The sequence below is a fragment of the Nycticebus coucang genome, chromosome 7, assembly GCF_027406575.1.
Source record: "Nycticebus coucang isolate mNycCou1 chromosome 7, mNycCou1.pri, whole genome shotgun sequence".
NCBI classification, from domain to species: domain Eukaryota; kingdom Metazoa; phylum Chordata; class Mammalia; order Primates; family Lorisidae; genus Nycticebus; species Nycticebus coucang.
In genome coordinates this window covers 109,562,876-109,582,029 of record NC_069786.1, presented here as the reverse complement: position 1 = coordinate 109,582,029, position 19,154 = coordinate 109,562,876, and the positions used below count along the sequence as shown (strand labels likewise).

The following is a 19,154-nucleotide window of genomic DNA, read 5'->3' as shown; positions in this document are numbered from 1 at the left end:
TATCACAGTCACCTGTGGGGAGCCACTTAAAAATACAAATTCTCAGTCACTTTCCCTGGAGATTCTGATTCAGTGGGGCTGGGGCAAAGCCAGAAAATTTCAAGTGACTCTAATGATTAAGGAAGTTAGCCAAGTTAGAGAATACTCGTGGAGCAGTATAAAATACATCCCATTACTTTCTTCTATAACAAATAACACATATATCATTTATCCTTATTTGCCTTGGAATGTTTTTGAAATAAATGTGAATAGGCTCAAGGTCACTGGGTTACTTCATTCCAGTCACATAATCAAACAGAGCTTGGGTCCTTCCATAATAAATTAGGGCATTAATACCTGAGCTACCTCACAAGATGTTGTGATGAGTAAACATTGAAATTGGAAAGTGTTTTCAATAGTGCAAAGACTAACATAGCCTGATTGTTTGTGTATTAACCCCTTCGAAGCTTGGATTTCACTCCCAGCTCTTTTGAGCAGCCACTTCATAACCAAGTTTATAATCACCTCAGCTTTCTGATTTTTTTTTCCCCTTACCTATAAAATGAGGGAATTGGAAAAAAAAAATTCCTGTGGTGTCCGCCGGGTTAATCTTTTCCATGGGCAGCATCGGGTTATGTGACAAAGTCCAGATGGTAGAATCGTCCACGTCATGGTTCTTTTAGTGACCGTCGGAGAACATGATGCTGACCTGAGCTTTGGCTGAATCTCAAATACAACTTCTAAATGGTCAAATTGTTCATGGTGGTGTTGGGCATGATAGCAAATGATTTTTAATATATTTTTACACTCAGACACACAATGCATAAAATATGTTGTTCTTTTTTTCTTTTTCTTTTATAAATTCATTGTGCACTCAATGGCATAGGTTTTACAGTATGGGTTAGACAATGAATTTAAATAACAGCGCTTCGCAGCCCATTGAAACAGAATCATGCAAATTACCCTCCTTGCTATTTTGAAAGATAAATAGGCCTAAAAATCTCACAATATCCTGTCACACATATAAGCAAAGAATTTAAGTGAATAAATAGAAAGATGCTATTTGGTAAAGGATGAAAAAAATACTTAATTTAAGCTCCATTGTATTTAATGAACCATGTAATATGCCATAGAGACTTCAGGGTTTTAAATGTAGAAAATTTCTAGAAATAATACACTTCAGATGTTTAAAAGTCCTCCTCGAAAGGAGAAAAGAAGATAGGAAGGACTGAAAGGAACCAGAATGACACTGATGGCTGAATGCAGACAGCTAAAGCAAGAGATGGAAATGAAATCTATAAGCCTGACCACTATAAATATTTTTTTAAATGTGCATTCGCAGAGGAATTAGCTATTAGAGCAATTATTTCCATTTCCCAAATACCTATATTTGGGTGTAGCTTTTAGTTGGACAGAAGTCTTAGTGTGATAAGATTTTATATCTTCAGAGAAAACGTTTTATTCATTGCACACCTTTAAAATTATACACGAAATCCTACAGTATTACATTTTACAAATAAAGTAATTCAAATAGTGCTTTACATGTTTTTGAAAGAGGGAGGAGACAGATTCATTAGGATCTGTTAAAGAAAATCTGTTATAGGGTGGTGCCTGTGGCTCAAAGGAGTAAAGGAGGAGGGCACCGGCCCCATATACCAGAGGTGGTGGGTTCAAACTCAGCCCCAGCCAAAAACTGCAAAAAAAAAAAAAAAAAAAAAAAAAAAGAGAAAAGAAAATTTGTTATAAATTATATTTATGAAGCAAGTAAACGAATTAGAATAGAGAGAAAATTGAGATATATTACACTTTATTTTTCAAATTTCAGATTAATGTGAGGGTACAATGAGGTTACAGTGTTAGCGTGTGTTGAGTAGAGTCCCTGTTGTAGGGGTGCCGTGTACCCTCACATTATGCCCATTACATGGGAGCACGCCCATCCGCTCTCCTGTGTCCTCCCCCATCCTGAATTGAGTTTTTCTCTTGTGTGGGCATGTATTAGATCATCTACTGGCTTCATATTAGCACCAAATTGTTGGGCATCTAGTGGACCCCAGCCTGGGGCAGTGACCAGCAAGGGAGAGGGCACTGAGAAAAGAACGAAACTTACCCTAAACTGACTGCATGAACCCGGAGCCTGTAAGGCATGCACTGTTCCATGTGCCTGTGGGGGCAGCACGAGAACAACGCAGCCCCTGCCCTTTTTCCTGGAGTATTTTCACTGGGTAAATAACACAGTATACATCAGGATGCGGTCAGCAGTCAAGGTTACAAATGAGAGAGGGTAGATTACAGCCTCCACAAAGGTGGAGTAAAGTGTGAACAGGGACATAGGGTGGTGGAACATCTGAGGTGGCCAGATAACGGTCCACCTGGAAGAGAGATGGGGGAGAGGAGGGGACATCTCAGCTTCTCCAGCCTGAGCCACCAGTTAGTGGTCTCAGCTGCCACTAACTGCACTGCTGATTTCCCCATGCAGAGATAGCCACATAGACATTTTACCCTGAGTTGGAAGGTCTGTGAGGAATTCAGCCTGTCCACCTCCCACACTGAATATCCAGTTAGGACATTTGATACTTGCTTTTACATTCTTATGATACTTTACGAATACTTTTCAACTCCACCTAGGTTAATACCAAAGATTTAAAGTCTCCGCCTTTTAATGGCTGAATAGTATTCTGTGATATACAGATACCACAGTCTATTAATCTGTTTCTGGGTTGATGGGCACTTAGGTTGTTTCCACACCTTAGTGATTGTAAATTGAGCTGAGAGGTAACCAATCTAGTGCAAATGTCGTCATGATGAAATGATAGTTTTTCTTCTGGGTAGATGCCTAGTAATAGGATTGCACGGTCTATTGGAAGGTCTATTTTGCATTCCTTGAGGATTCTCTATACTTCTTTCCAAAGAGGCTATGTTAGTTTGCAGTTCCACGAACAGTATAAGAGTGTTCCTTTCTCTCCATATCTGCACCAGCATCTGCAGCTTTGGGGCTTTGTGATGTGGGCTGCTCTCAATGTGGTTAGGTGATATCTCATTTGATTTATACTGCTTTGATGATTAGGGATGATGAGCATCTTTTCATATATTTGTTACTAAATGTCTGTCTTTATCAGAGAAGGTCATGAGGCAGCCACATACTTTCTCCCATCCTCAGTGTCTGATACCTAAAATGAAAGATTTGATGGGGAAATATTTCAAAGCCACCCTCCAACCCCCAGTTCAAATGGTCTCTAAGATGTTAGTCCATCTCTAGTTGAATTTATTCAGAATGCTTTTACTCCACATTCTTCATCTTTTTCTACTATAGTTTGCTTCTTTCTATCAAATGGTTCTATTGTTCCGGAATCTACGTCAGGAGGAATAAAATTACCCAACTGTAACATTCCAGATGAAAAATACTGCTCAACCTCGGGGGGGGGGGGGGAATGTATAGAAGACACTGGGGGCATGTTTGAGAGCAACTGTTTTTAAGTTTAAAAGGTGATTGGTGAAACTTTGGCCTAATTTATATGTAAAAAAATTAAGATGTAGGATATTGATTTTTTTTACATACTTTGGAGAAAACTATTTATGAAATAGAAAACTATCACTTCATTCTTCGTCAACCTTCCAGCTAGTGTTAAAGATTTTTGGCTTCTTTTTCTTAGACATTTATAGTGAATTAACTATTCCAAGGGGAGATTGAATGCCCTGACCCAAGGCATTGAAAGATAAATGAAAGAATTGATTTTCATGCCTTACCTTAAAAATATGTTGGTTGCTATAGGAAAAAAAAATTAATGAGCATGTTCTATTGCAAAAATTGCCTATATATCCACTACTATGTTTGTGAGAACAAACTGGATGGCTAATTGTTCAAACAGGTGATGAGGTATCACCTTTCAGTGTACACGCAGTTTGTGTTGGCATCATAATGTGATCTAGGATCTTACTGTATTTTTTACATAATTTATTTTCCATTTTCTGAGGGACAGTTTTCAGGATCTTTGTTAAGAAAATTTCTTTACATTGTAATTCAATCTCAGAGATCAAAATTATTCTAAATGTGGCTTGATCGTTGTTCAAAATGATTGAGTTTTGTTGGAAGAAAAAATTATTCTCTAAAACTTATGTAAGTACATCTCACTTTAACAATTAATCATTTTCAGCCTATATGCAAGGACTTTGTCCCTTTCCTAGATTAAAGTATTGCCCTTAATTTAAGTATTCTCTCTACAAATGAATGACCTATACCTTCATGAGGTCACAATTTAGTTTGTGAGAGAAAAGTCTGCATTTCAATATAATAAAAATAATCAAGTTTCACCAACTTTTTCAAAGAAAATTTACATTGGCATATTTTCAAAGGGGTATGATCTCACAGGGCCTTTGATTAATTAGAAGAGGAGAAAAGTTATCTTATGAAATTAATCTGAAAACAAAGATAGAAAAAATTAATAGGATGACGATGTGAAGAAATACAAGGTGATGGTCACATTACATAAAAGTGGTTCCTAACGCTGGTATACACTGGGAATCCAAGTGGGTCCTTGGCTTCTCATGAGAAAGAATTTAGGAGTGAACTAACAGAGGAAAGCAGAGGCAAATTTTATTCAGAGAATGTAGGAATCTATTCCACAGACATAGTCGAGTCTTTGGTTCTTTGGTTCTTTTGATTTTTGAAATTTAAGCAATGGCTTAATCATAAGCTAAGCAGAGGAAGAATATTCCTGTTAATTTTTAGGGAGGGTGATGCTTTTCTAGAACTGGGAAAGCGCTCTTTACAAGGTCACTCTAGGAACTGTCCTGGTGTGCAGTGGGAGAGTAGTTTTGATTTTGTTTTGTTTTGTTTTTGCATGCTGATATACCGCAACTAAGGTATAATGAGTTACAAGGTCCAATGGTGGCCAGTTTCCTTGCTGTCTTGCTTTTGAACATCTTATCTTGCTCAGTCACCAGATCATGTTTTTGATCAGTGTGGTTAGGGGCCTTTTGCTCTATTAAGCAGTGCCCGGGCCAGATTCCTATTGCAGACATATAATTCACTTTTGAATCATGATGAGAACTTATTTCTTTGATGATAATTATGATATAAATATATGACAAATATTAAAAAACAAAATAGCATTGTTAAGTTACAAAATTATTAAATATGAACTATATCTCCCCCTTTTATTGTCTTTCAGTATTCCCATTACAAATAGAAATCAGAAATATTCTATTTGTATAAAATTATAATCATTCTAATGAGTAAATTCCAATGGAGGTCTTATAGAGCTAGGTAACATCAGCAACAGATATTATTGTTTTATTGACTTTTTAGCTCTGCACAAGTTCTAGAAAGCAAGAGACATTCAATTCAAATGGAGACACTTAGTGTGGAGAAATTTCATTAATGCTCCTCTTCTACCCTCATTATTCATTATTTATAAAATATTAACCTAAAACTTAAGCAAACTGTGTTGCATTAAAAATTATATAAATTTACATTAAATGGACATGATTTAATTATTCTGATATATATTGTGTTAAAATTCTTCCTTACGCAGTTGTGAAGTTTATAATCTACAACATACATGTAAAGAAAACTGTCCCAAACTTTTTTTTTTTTCCTGCAGTTTTTGGCCAGGACCAGGCTTGAACCCACCACCTCCAGCATATGGGGCTGGTACCCTACTCCTTTGAGCCACAGGCTCCGCTCTGTCCCAAACTTTTATGATCCTGAAAGTGCCATTATGTGCTTTACCTCTGACACAGATCACAATAGAGCTAATCAAATGTTTAGTATTAATTTTCTGTGTGATTATGAGCGTTAATTGGTATTTTAAAGTTACTATAGGAGGAACTGAGGCAGGTCAAATCTTCTTTCAAATATTGCTATATAGTTTTTATTAGTTTTGGGCTATTTTTTTTTTAAAGTAAAGATTGCTTTTCTAATTTCTAAAATACTAGCTGCCAAATCTACCTCAGTTTAATATGATGGTTTTAAAATCTAACAAAAAACTTCTTAGAAGGATTATTTTTTGTGATCTCCTGATTTCAGCTAGTATGTGCTGTTACACAGAAAAAAGTATCAGCTAGGCAAAGTTAGGGCAGCAGAATTTAAGTGTACAAAGGCTTTTCCATGGTGTGGCTAAAGCCCACTAGGTCCACATGATCCAGCATGTTCTTTCTATGTGAAGCTCTAAGGCTGTGTTGCTGTTCCCTCTCACTGAAAAGACCATAAGGCTTTCATTGTGTACAGATAGAATTTTATCCATCCATCTCTGTTTAAGTAGAAGTATAAATTCAATTATGTTTGATAAAGTTAAAAGGAAATCTTCAAATTGTCTGTTACCCCCAAATAAAATAAATGACCCTTGTGCTGACTAGTTGGCCCATGAATGGAAGTAAAATATCACTTATATTATGGCAGTTTCCACAGATGGCAGCTACCAGGATTTTATGTGCTACATTTTACATGGAAGTAAAACGAAACTCCAACAAAAACAAACCGCTTTGTCCCCTCTCATATTTCTTGTTGAAACATTTGAAGTATCCGAGTAACTATTTTTGTCCTAAAAGGGCTAGTTATATTTAATAATACTGTGGCAACTGCTGAAAAGAATTGAGGCTTCCTTCAGTAAGCAATCAAGAATGGAATATTGTGATGCTAATTTTATCATATTGAAGGGCCAGCGATGTGCTGTTGTCCAATCTTTCCATTTGTTAGTACTGATGGTGCAGTAGTTTAAGAAGTATATGCCTTCTAAACTATAATCTGAAATATGGCAATTACTACTCTTTTGTTTACTAATTATCATAATAAGCATCCCTTCTTTCATTCATCTGGTAAGTGTTTATTAGGCACCTTCCATGTCTTGTTCCAGTACTGAGTCTATGTCAGCATATAAGGGGAATAAATAAGAAAGATAGGAATTGCAGAGTCTAGGCAGGAAAAAGAAATAATAAGCACCCTGGCAATACAAAGAGAGTTTCATATAGTGGTCGGTGGTTGTGACGGGGTGGCCAGGGGAGAGTGATCTTCCTCTGTGAGTATGAGGCTATTTATGGTCTGAGCTAAGACCTGAAGAATAGGAAGTAGTCAGCTACAAAAAGATCGGGTAATTTATTGGGACTAAAGTATTTCAGGCTTCACACTAAGCTCTGGAAATGCAATGATGAGTAAAATGAGGTAGTGCCCTCAAGGAACTCTCAACAAAAAAGTTTTGCTAATTTATTTGGGGGTGAACTCATTTGGAATCCATTGTGGTCACGAAGTCCATTATATAAACATACATTAAAAATATTCAATGAATAAATTGGCATCAGTTTAAAATTTGATATTCCTGTTACTCCTCATATCGTTTATTAACATGATGTATGATTTTATGTTTTACTCATCAAAGATGTTTAAGGTTCACAGCACTGAAAACACTCCTCTTGCTCTTTTCAGTTCAAAGTGTGTCGCAGCCCACTGCCCTTAAATCTCTCTGCCAACTTATTTCCATTATACCTCATTCCCCCAGCTTGCTGACTAGTCTCCCACGTGATAAATAACTCTGCCTTATCAAGGTCACTTGGAAAGGCCCCTTTTACGTATCTCATAAATTTCAGCCAGGTGCCACTGATGTGAGATTAATGTAATGGCACCATGGCAAGCACTCAGGCTTGTCTTAATTATGCTAAGGTTGCCGGTTCACCGTTTCTCTTCATCTGTCTCCTGCTTTAGGGAACACTAAACACTATGTCATTAGATGGTCTGTTCCATAACATTGGCCCTTTTCATTGACAAAGTCATCAGATGGCTTATGACACAGCTTTTCTAAGAAATTAAATAAAACGAATAGGGAAAACGAAATGTGGTGGTAAAGTGCCTGAAAAAGAAAAAAAATAATAATTTGTTATCAGCCTAGGAAAACAAAATTTCCTTTTCAACCGTGAGTTACTCACCTGATAACAGGGTCGATTTTAGACCTGGGCAGTCTCAGGTATGAATATGAATAATTATGGAGTGTCTTTACTTTGGGGAATGGAAGGTCCACGTGCACATTCACAGAAAACTTTCCTCTCATTCTTTCTCTATGTGAATAACCAGTTTTCAAGGAGAAGCTATCTCCAAGCTGTATGTCGATCTGAGTGTTTAATTACCTCATCTATTTTTGCTGAAGGTACCCATTTACTTTTCAAAAAAAACACGACAATTTGGTTTCTTGAATTGGGAATAAAAATAGTCCATAACCCTCGAGTCGAGGAATAAAAATAGTTCACAGGCCTGTGTTTTCAAATTCTTGATGATTTGTTTTGATCCTGCTTTTTAGATATTAATAGGCCCTTAATGAGAGAACAAATATCTAAAGTGGTATCTTCTTCTTATTTCTTTAATTAACAATCCTTTTTAACTACTATACTCTCCAGGCATCCTCAAACTTTTTAAACGGGGCCAATTCACTGTCCCTCAGACTGTTGGAGGGCCGGACTATAGTTTTTTAAAAAAACTATGAACAAATTCCTATGCACACTGCACATATCTTATTTTGAAGTAAAAAACAAAAACAAAAAACGGGAACAAATACAATTACACCGCCTCATGTGGCCTGGGGGCCGCAGTTTGAGGATCCTTGCATAGGCATTCTGGTCAACCAAAGGGAGGCTAAAGAGAAGTGGTCAAATTCAAGGCACTTGGGAAACAGTTAATATTTTGTTTTTGATGAAATAATTTGGGAGAACAATGCTTTTATTAACTATATGGGCCCTGGAACCACATCACAGTTGACCCTTGAATAACATAGGTTTAAACTGCGTGGGTCCACTTATATTCATTTCTTCAATCAATATACAGTAGAACCTCTGTATGTTGACCACCCGAGGGAATGTAACAAACTCTTCAGCACACGGACGTGGACAACGTGAGGAACCAGGTCTACTGTGCTGACATGTACATGTGGTGCATGTCCGTCTGTGAAAATTAGGTCAACTTAAGGATGTGCTCAGTGTAGGGGAGTGGTCAGCTCTGGAGGTTTTCCTGAATTGGAAAAATTGGGGGAGATCTATAACAATTTGAAGAGACTTGCTGACAAACCACTCAGAGATATCAGACACAGCATACACGGAAAAAGTTAGGCACATCATGAACGCATAAAATATTCTAGATATTGCTCTCTCTATAAACCTATTATAAACATTTAGAAATTATCAAAACTTATGAACATAAACACTTGCAGACCATACATGGTGCCTTTTGCAATTGAGAGAAAGGTAAGCATGCTGAATTAAATCATAACTGCATAAAATTAACTAGAGTACTGTATTAGTATAATACATTTGTAGCCACCTCTTGTTGCTATTATGGTGAGCTCAGATGTTGCAAGTACCTGCTTAAAACGCCATGTGATGCTAATCATCTCCATGTGAGCAGCACGTCTCCCCAGTAAATTGCGGATCACAGTCAAAGTGATCTCTCGCATATTTTTCGTCATGTTTATTGCAATACTATGAATGTTGACAAATACCATGGGACCCAAGTGAAGTGCCACTAGTGATGCTGGAAGTGCTCCCCAGAAGCAGAGAACTCAGGGCATTACAAGAAAAAGCTCAATGGTCTGCAGCTACATTTGCCAGCGCTTCCAGACAAATGATTCATCTTGTAAACGCATGATGTAAATTTACGGGACAGATACAGTATAATAGAGTACTGTAAATATATTTTCTCTTCTCCATATGATTTTCTTAATAACATTGTCTCTGCCTTATTGTATTGTGAGAATACAAAATATAATGCATATAACATAAAAATACATATGTTTAATTTACATTTTATGCTACCATTCAGGCATCTGGTCAAAAGTATGCTGTTAAACAGATTTTAGCAAAGTCAATAGTTACATGCAGATTTCTGTATGTAACTTATGGGCATCAGTGCCCCAAACCGCAAGTTGTTTAAATTCTGCCACTCACTAGCTTTGAACCTCTGACAAGGGAACTTCTTGTGGCTCATTTCTCCTTATGCTTTCCTTTTGTGACTAACTAGTGAAGCTTCACTTTAGAACACCTTCACATTCTTTATTTAAAATGATCCCAATATTTAGTTATATGTCAGAAATAACTTGTTGACAAAATGTGTGCGTGAGAAAACGTATACACACACATATTAATATACATATGTATTTATTTGTGTATTTATTTGTAAATAGACATTGCCGCCAGGTATGGGGGCTCATCCCTATCACCCCAGTGCTTAAGGAGGTCAGTGTGGAAGGATTACTTGAATCTAGGCGTTTGAGACCAGCTTGGGCAACTTAGTGAGACCCTGTTTCTACAAAAAAATTTTAAAAAAGAAATTAACTAGGGGTTCAAGGTTTCAGTGAACTGTAATCACAGCATTGTGCTGAGCAATCAATCAAAATCCTATCTTAAAAACAAAAGAAATTGCACGAAGATAATATCCTTTAAACTTGTGCTACCAATTGATAACTATTTCCTACATTTTCTTATAATTTAGTCCCATTTACACATACAACTATAGATTAAAAACTCAAAATATATTATTTTACTCGGAAAGCCTCTGGTGCTACAGACAATATCCTTTATCAGTTTTCTCAAGTATAATCTAGCTTACAAATCCTTTCTTGAAAGCCTCTTCTCACTTTCCTTTGAAAATTTTTTCTAAAAGTAGAGATGTTATTATATTACTCTTCATTTAAAAAAATAAAAAGACTTCAGTATCTTCTGTTGCCTGCCTCAGGTATGCATACCACCCAATTATGAACTGTTGCGTATGTTCAGCTTTTTGAAAAAAATGGATGGAGGAATCATGATGATAAAACCCAGGGGTTACAAAGTCTGCGTTTAGCCAATCGTGGAAATATTTTCTGAATGTCAATCCAGGTTTTATAAATTGTTCTTTTTGAGATGACAGGTCACTGCTGAATTATTTCTTTGTTGGTTTTGGTGTCACTGATCCCCACAATCTTAGATTGGCCTTATAAATAGGTAGTGTTAAATCAAGAGTATTTGGCGGTTCTGAGGTTAAGTGGGACAAAATCTGGGTGAGTCTTTTCACATTCTGAAGTTTTTGCCTCAGGCATCAGTGTTTGGGGAAAAAAATGGTAATGGCGAACTAGTTAATCTCAATGCATATTAAAAAAAATCACTGGACTCTTAAACTTTACATAGGACCTCATTTTTACAGTATGAAAAATACTGAGAAGATTTATCTCTGCTAAACTTTTAGAGAAGCGGCTTTTGCCACTCTTTTCTTGGCTCTGCTCCCTCTCAACCAGAATGTAGATAGGTATCAATGTGGTAGCATGCTCCTTACACTTCCTGGGTGTTGTTACTAAATCTACCTGGAGGAATTCCAGTTTTAAATGCAGAGTTTCTATTGCTGAGATAAAGAAGTAGGGAAGTGCCTCCTTGATTTTTATCAGAGAAGTCTATTAAGAAATGGCTCTTTGACTCTCACTTGCTTTTTAGAAGGAGAGAGAACTAGCGGTAAGAAATATGCATTGCTGAGTGTAAAAATTTCATTTTAGGAGGTACGCATAGCTTATAGGAATGTTTTCTAATCACTGAGACTAAATTTTGCTTTGAAATTTTGAAAGATTAATTTGAACTAGTAAAAAATTTCAAAGATATTGTAAGGATGATCTCCCTCTCTCCTCCCCTTCCATCCCTGCACAAACTTTCCAAATGGTTAGCTTGAGCTTCCTTACAACATGAGAGCCTCAGGGAAATCAGACTTCTTATAGAATGGTTCACTGCTCCAAGAGAGAATATTTTAAGGTAAAAGTGGAAAGTCGCAGTTTTCTTAAAGGTTAGGATAGAAGTGGTATAGTGTCATTTCTGGAAATGCCACTTACTTGAGGTAGTCACAGCACAGCTCAGGTTCAAATATGGACTCCTGTAGTGTTCAGTGGGAGAAGTATCTAGGAATTTGTAACTGTCTTGAATCTGCCATAGAGAGTAAAGAATGGGAGAAAGAAAATGTGAAGAATCTGAGTGGGGAGGGGAAAGATGTGTAAGCTAAGGATTAAAGAATGAGAAAGAACGAGCTGTAGGAAAAGCTGTTCATGTGTGACGACCCTGTGACTGTAAGCAAAGTGTCAGTGTCAGTGCAGCATCCAAACTGCATGTGCTTTCCACTTTAAGTTTCTTAGCATTTACTAACATTTTTTCTCTGATGTCATAATCCTTATTTTCTGTTCAATACCTTCTCATCACAAGTCTACCCTCTTGGCCATCGAAAGTGGTAATTCTGCCACAAATATCACAGATATGCTATTTTATTTGCCATCACAGGTAAAATCTGGTAAATGCAGCTTTAGAAGGGCAAAGGAACACATCGGCTCTAATTTCATAAGAAACTTATGAAATTTCTGATACAGAATAGTTCCATGGTAGTCTCTGTGCTGGTCACTGAGCACAAAAACAAACAAACAAACAAACAAAAAACCAACACTGAAGAGGAGCAGGGAGAAATATTGAACTTTTTTGATGTGATACTTAGAGGCACTTGGTGTCCTGACTCCTAATTATGGATAAAGAAAGGAGCGTACACACCACAAAAGCAGGGAACAAGGCCCGGAGTGGGATATTAATCAGTAATCAGTGACCATAAAAACTGGATTTAGCATGTAAAAAATGTGATTATTTTTTTCCCAAAACAACCTGACATTAATTCATAAAGAAGGAAGATGGTAATCATGAATATTAGAATTTGTAACTCTGACTCCTTGTATCTCATTATGTCAACACTAAAGCTCCCCCTCCAAAAAAAAAACCTTTGAAATTCTTGTGATTATGTTTATTTGTAGGGCTATTGCTATCTCTAAGTACTCCACCTGATTACACTGAATTAAATTGAGTACATGTAATTAAATGTACAGTAATTCCCAAGGACAGAAAATGTAGATGATAAGTATTATAAAACTCATTTATGTCCAAATACTCTTATGGATAATGCAAGATCAGCTAGTTTTTCCCACACATAAATAAATATGAACATGCGTGGCTAAATCTATATCCCAATTTTGTCCCTTTTAGCATGTGAATTGAGCATGTTTGTCAAAAAGCATGTTCATTGATATAGCTTCTTACCTTTCTGATTTCTCACTGGTATCTAGTCTTCTGGAGATGTGAGTAAATGGCATTAAGGTGAGTGATAATCGGTTGATTCCTGATAATGATAAAAGGGCAAGTGTCCTCTTGGAACAATAGATATTGATGTGGTGATATAGGTGGTAGATCTCCCCTACTGTCCGGGCATTTCTACTCTCCCTTTTGAGTGCTCATTTGTGTTGATTCTTCCATTGTTTAATTAGGCCCATTAGATAACTGAAAGGATTTTGAAACCACCCATGTTTTTCTTTTGTTGCCCATATTTTAAGTCATATTATTATTGCAAAAAGTGGAAGTGCTAATGACTTGGTGAATGGATGTTTCCACATTGATTAAAGCCTTTAAGAATAGGAAGATCAATATATATTAGATATTCAATTAATATAGATAAATTGGACTAATTCCTCTATGAATGTAAGATTTCGGACAATAGTCAGGCTCTTTAGAATTGTTTTGAGTACTGATGATAGTTCAAGAAAATGGTCAAAATGTGACAATGTGGATAATTTGTAATGCTATACAGAAAAAAAATCCTTCAACTCAGCTTTTCTTCTACTTTATGGAAATAGAGCAGGACTTGACAGGCCCAATGATCAAATATGTCCCACCATCTGTTTTTATAAATAAAGTTTTATTGAAACACAATTTCAATCGGCTGATTTTTTGCTACAACATACAATTGAGTACTAATGACAGACACTATTTTGCTGTCATAAAGCCTAAAATATTTGCTGTCTGTCCCTTTGCAGAAACTTTTCTTGACCCTTGAAGTAGAGAAGGAAATGTATATGTGAGTTAACTCAGATATATATCAACAGTGCATTCTTATTTTAAATATAAAAGTCTTTCATTAGCTATGTCCCTGCATATTTTGCTGGAAGTGTTAATATATGGATATTTATATATTAACATTGAACTGTGATGTGCCAAGTCGTGTTGGTACATCACATAATATAATCAATGTTTCAAGAGTTATAAAATGCTTTGTGCAATTTTCCCATTGAGATCTTAATTTTTTATGCTATCAAATTTTATCCTGTTCATCTTAAAATATGCCTGTCTTGCTAAATCAGAGGATCAAACTTAAAGGGTTAATCAAAACATTTTCTGTTCTCAAAAAATGTCAAGATATTGTTAAGAGAATTACAGTGAAATATAATGGGTACACCTTTCTGCACTCCTCCACACCTTCTCAACTTTTGTGAAACATTTATTCTTCCCACCTCTTCTAGAGCATGCTAACTAGAAATTGCACTGGACTGTTGATAATAGTGGTGGTGCTTCAGCCCTCTTTGCTAAAAAGATTTGTCCTGTATTGGGCATGGTATGCTGTTCAATTATTCAGATAATTATAATTAAGACAACCCTGGATTTTGGCATGGTTATCCTCCAAAATATCCCTGATTACTAAGTATTAACTAAGATGATAATTGGATTGCTATTGGACTATGTACTTATTCCCTGGAGCCAGATCTAATGATACCAGGTCTAGAAAATTTGAGATCTAGCCTTCGTAAAGAAATGAGAATGTGGGGTCTTTTTGGTGGCAGAGAGAGTTGTATTTTATTCAAGTAAATCAATAAAAAAATCTTGATAAAGTGCTGAGTTTATTAAAGCAGTTTCCTGAAATGTACAGATTAAAATAAAGTAAGATAAGCAGACAACTTAGACCTATTCAAATATTGGACACTGAGGTTTTATTTCTATTTTTAGCTTATTTATAAATTCAGGAATCTTTTTTTAATCTATGAGCTTGCCTATATTATTATGTATCAATATGTAGTAATATTCCCTAAATTTATACTTGAAAAATGGTAAATGGATAATTTCCATGGAGAATTATTTTCTTTCCATTGCTATCCTATTTTTCCATGTTCTGATTCCACAAACATTATGGTTTATTGAAATTCATGTTCATAAGACAGCTCTTCAATTTAGCTTTTCCCATTTGATTAAGGCTTGTTGAGCAAGAGGCAACTGAATTTGGTGGTGTATAATATTTTGGCATTTTTATGCTCTGTGTGTGCACAGCGGTAATTTAGAATAGTTCTGACTCGCATTTAATCATCTACACTGAAGTTTTAGGCATTAGCTTGTCTGTTAACTCTAGATTTCAAAGCCCCAAACTTCAGGTATATTCTAGTCACAAAAGTATGAAGTTCTTTTTGATCTTAGTTCTTCTTAGTTTAGGTTCCTTTCACTATGTTTGGTTGAACTAAAGCAAAATTAAGAATATTACATGGATAATACTGATAGTACATGGTATCCTATTCACTGTTCATTGTTTTGTTTTCTTTTTACCTTTTTATTTTATCTAAAAGCCTAACTTGTACTTAGGTTTACTTTAGCTACTGTTCAAACTTTGAATGCTGACTCTCTTTATTTTCAAATCTTTTGTCAGCCTGAAGCAGTATTCCTAGAATATTCCAATATTAATAATAATAATAATAATAATACTGTTACCAGTTCCACTCTCCAGTTGAATGTGAAGCTTTCTCTTTACAGTTCTTCATTCATCCGTATGTAGTATGATCTCCTAGAGAGGGGGCCAGGCAGTGCCATTGGAAGCCTTCACTCAGCAGCAGAAGAATGAGCAATTAGTTCAATGAACGGTCAGTAGTTTCAGTAGGTAACTGCTTTGCGATCCTACTTAAAAAAAAAAAAAAAAAATCGAAAGCCTCTTTAGAATCCACTAAGAAAGACCCAAGAAAGAACCAGCAAGTTACCTGAACCTGCTGGCGGGTTTCTCTTTTATAACAACAGTCTTTCTTTGATTTTTCATAGACTTTCCTTATAGAATGAGTTTCTATTCACAAAAAAAAAAAAAACTCTCTGCTTCAGGATAGAAATCTCTGATTAAAAGTATTTCCCTGGGGATGGTTATAGCTTATTCTGACAGAAAAGATATTTGAGAAAAAGAAATATTCTTTAATGTCTTGTATAACAATATCTCCTTTTAATATTAGGTATCTCAAAAAAAGAGAGAGAGAAAAGAATTAGCTCTCTAGGCATAAATTAAGGACAAAGGAAGGGATTGGAGAGACAGAGTGGGAGAGGGCTACATACAGTTGAAACAGAGGCTCTCGTCCCTCAAACCACGATATGAGTATTTTTGAAGAATTCTCTTAAAGGGTATTGGAGTTCCAAATGAAAACTGCTGTTGCGGCAGAGTGTGCCGCCAGGTCTGGGGGGACCGATTAGCCCAGTGCTTTCCGTGTCCTGTATACCATATGCCGCTTCAGTGGTTCCAGTAACGCGGAGGACATGGAGAAATGAAAACTTCGATGCATAAAAGAACCCCGTGTGACTCTCTGCTGACTTCATATTTCAAATATGTTTGATCATTTTTCACAAAGACAAAGTAATTGATGGATTAGATACAATCTGTTTTAGGGTCTAAGCAGAGAAAGGTTTTATTGCTTCATGGAACACATTTTGCAAATTCAGTGTCCAATCTCCTTTTCCTGTCTTTTTAAGTTACATTAGTAAGTTTTAGGATCTATGCATTACAATTTTTGTTGACTGGGACTCAGAGGGTGATGTCATCTTCAAGTAATTAAAGAGAGAAACTGAGGCGTAACAGAACCTCCATAGTTGACCACCTCCTTAAGTTGACCTGATTTTCACAGACCAGACATGCCTCATGTGTATGTATCATTAAGCAGGCCTAGTTTCTGATGTTGCCACCTCTGTATGTTAAACAGTTTGTTACAGTCCTTTGGATGGTCATTTATTACAGAGTTTCTGCTATGTACAATTTTAAAGAGACCCCAAATGGGAAAGCTTCCACTTTTCTCTGATACTGTCTGGAAATGCTTATCATAAGACCTATAAATATCTTCCTTAGGAAACTAATTCTCTGTTTTACTAGTACTAAGTTAGGTCTAAAAAGAAATCTGCTGATCGGTATCTTGATGCCAATTCAGATATCTGTCCATGTGTAATAATTCATCTCCTTGATGGAAGCTTCACGGCCGTTCAGACAGCATAAAGTGATTGATTGCCTTGTTTTGTTTATCTCTATTATGCTCTCAGGGTGGCATTGAGACCTGTCAAAATAAATATGATATATGTCAGGTCTTATTCTATAGATTGTGAGCCTCTCAAGGGCAGGGGCCTGGTCCTAGTGGTCTTTGTTTTGCTAAATGCAGTGTCCTGGGCACTGTCTACTAATAGGAGGCAAATGACAGCCTGTGTTTACCTTGTGCCTCTGGGTAGCAGGCTAAAATCAACCTGCATGGTGCCCTCCCAACACGGGGGGATTTTCCAGGAGAAAGGTGTAACCAAGAGGAGGTAGCCGGCAGTAATAGTCCAGTTCTGCCTTCCTATCTACATGGAAATATAATGAAGGGGAGATTTCCCCAAGCAGCTACGCAGAGTTTGTTTGAATAAAGAGTTTATGATGAGCCCATAGACCCCATTTATTTTGGTGTTCATTATCACAGTCATTCACTGAGGAAACTTCTACTGCCTCTTTCACTTATTAGACTAAACATTTGAGTGTGAATACTTTCTACACATTATAGTAAAGCTTTTTTCTTCATCTCTGATTTGTACATAAAATGTAACATGAAAGAGAAAGTTAATACCCATTTCACAATATTTATGGATGTAAGAATTTAAAGGCATTCTTTTATTGAAATAACATCCTTGATATAAATCTTGGCATTTTAAAGCAGAATGACAATGCACAGTAGTAAACCTGTCTTGATCATTTTGACCAGGACCTCTGTAAAAACTGTCCACAGGAGGGTTGCTAGGTCCACAGACCGAGTCCTTGTCTATAGAGCACACTGTGTGATTCTTCTTCCAGAAATACACAGTACAAGTGCTTGGGACAGTTCCACTTGGCCCAATCCCATTTTCCAGGCCAGTGAGCATAATGGCAGGGTAGAAATGAGCTGTGTCTATGTGCCTTTGGTCATTACTGAGTATATGTTAATGAAGAGCTTTTCCTTGGCCTTCCACCAGCACAGTTAAATATGACCAACAGGAGCTTTTCCTTGGTGAAAAGAAAGCCACGGGCGCAGCTATAGAGCCCTGTCTATACAAGTCGCATCTGGATTTAATTTTGAACTAACAGGAATGCAAATATTCACCAAAGATGTAAAATAGTCTATTACAATCGAAGAGACTATTTTACTAGTTTCTTTTACTAAAAACTAACAAATTTACCCACGGTAATAAGCATCCATCTAGTATGTATCTTAGAGATTTCCCACATTGTTCCAGGCATTGTGAACAAAGAAAAAGTTGTACAGCACGTGAGTACTGCCCTGTAGCACCTTAAGAGTTAGTAGGACAGACAAGCCATAGATACTTATACAACAATAAAAATGTCTAATAATTACAGTGGTATCTAAAAGTGATTATTAAGCAACACAAGATTGTTAAATAATATTCAATATTACTATTCAAACTTGAAATTCAAAGTAAAAACAGAATGTGGGAAATTTGAATAAAAGGAAAAGTAGAAAATTGGTTCTGATATCAAGTATTTTTATTTTTTTATTTTTTATATTCCTCTCTCTAGGACAGGTAGTTTGGGAACTTATTTATTTTGGGACACTACAAATGTTGAAAATTGAGAAAAATATATGAATCATAATATTCTATTATAACGTCTTTATAGTATTACTCACAGAAAAGGAATTTAAGCTTTTCCCAGGAATAATGCATCATTCATTTTCCAATTTTGGCATTTCAGATGTATGAACATTTTAGTATAGTTATCTTTCAAGGGTCTGCAGAGCACAATTTGGGGCATGGCAGTCTTCTGCGTAAACATTTTGCTATATTCCAGGATCATCCAACCCTTTTATTCCATGGGTCTCTAGGCATGTGTATACATACGGTTTGCAAATCCACCGTCATGCTGACCAATTTGGAAATATTTTTATGTAAAGATACGCTGTTTCCTGGGGATGCTGTAATAAATTACCATAAATGGGGTGTCTTAAAGCAAGAGAAATTTACTCTCTCACAGTTCTGGAAGTCATAAGTCTGAAATTAAGTTAACTTCCAAACTGACTCTGGAAATTCTTGAGTAGAGGCTGTCCCAGCCTCCCTACTCTCTCTTAGCTCCTGGTTGTGGC

The 19,154-nt window shown here is 36.3% G+C and overlaps 1 protein-coding gene across 1 annotated transcript in view; it reads left to right on the top strand.

The window, feature by feature from the left end:
- Positions 1 to 19,154, top strand: part of ERBB4 (erb-b2 receptor tyrosine kinase 4) — a 1,129,145-nt gene that overhangs the window by 253,071 nt on the left and 856,920 nt on the right. The window lies entirely within an intron of this gene.